The sequence below is a fragment of the Nematolebias whitei genome, chromosome 14 (genome assembly GCF_014905685.2).
Source record: "Nematolebias whitei isolate Nwh7 chromosome 14, NemWhi1, whole genome shotgun sequence".
In the NCBI taxonomy this organism is placed as follows: Eukaryota; Metazoa; Chordata; class Actinopteri; order Cyprinodontiformes; family Rivulidae; genus Nematolebias; species Nematolebias whitei.
The window spans coordinates 23,813,661-23,814,608 of NC_056511.1; positions in this window are offsets into that span (position 1 = coordinate 23,813,661).

Below are 948 nucleotides of genomic sequence, written 5' to 3' on the forward strand. Positions count from 1 at the left end.
GAAGAGCATCTCAGCGTGACCTCAGCAGAAGTAAGGAGTACCTTCAGGAGGATTAATCCGCACAAAGCAACTGGCCCAGACAACATCCCCGGAAAAGTGTTGAAGGAATGTGCTGATCAGCTCTGTGAGGTGCTGGCAGACATCTTTAACACCTCACTTACCCTGGAGACAGTTCCCACCTGCCTGAAGACTGCCACCATCATCCCAGTCCCAAAAAGCTCTACAGTGACTGGTCTGAATGACTATCGGCCAGTGGCCCTCACCCCGATAGTCGCTAAATGCTTCGAAAAACTGGTCATGACTCACATCAAAACAACCATCAACATCAACGAGGACCCTCATCAGTACGCATACCGTGAGAACCGATCAACAGAGGATGCAATCTCCTCTGTGGTCCACACTGCACTCAACCACCTGGAGCAGAAAAACTCTTACGTCCGTATGCTCTTTGTGGACTTCACATCCGCCTTCAACACCATGATCCCCCAAACCCTGATGGACAAACTATCCACACTAGGACTAAGCCCCTCCATCTGCAACTGGGTACTAGACTTTTTAACAAACAGACCACAGTTAGTGAGGATCCACAACCTCTCCTCCTCCACCATAACCCTCAGCACTGGCTCTCCTCAGGGATGTGTGTTGAGCCCCCTTCTGTTTACTCTGCTCACATATGATTGTGCAGCTACCCATCCAGGCTGTCACATTGTAAAGTTTGCAGATGATACAGCGGTGGTGGGATGCATCACAAACAATGATGAGTCCAGCTACAGGCAAGAGGTGGAACACCTGGAGAGCTGGTGCAGAGAGAATAACCTTCACATCAATGTGAAGAAGACAAAGGAGATGATTGTGGACTTCAGAAGGAACAAAAACACCTACACCCCCCTGAACATAAGAGGATCTGCGGTGGAAGTGGTCTCCAGCTACAAGTACTTGGGTGTACAC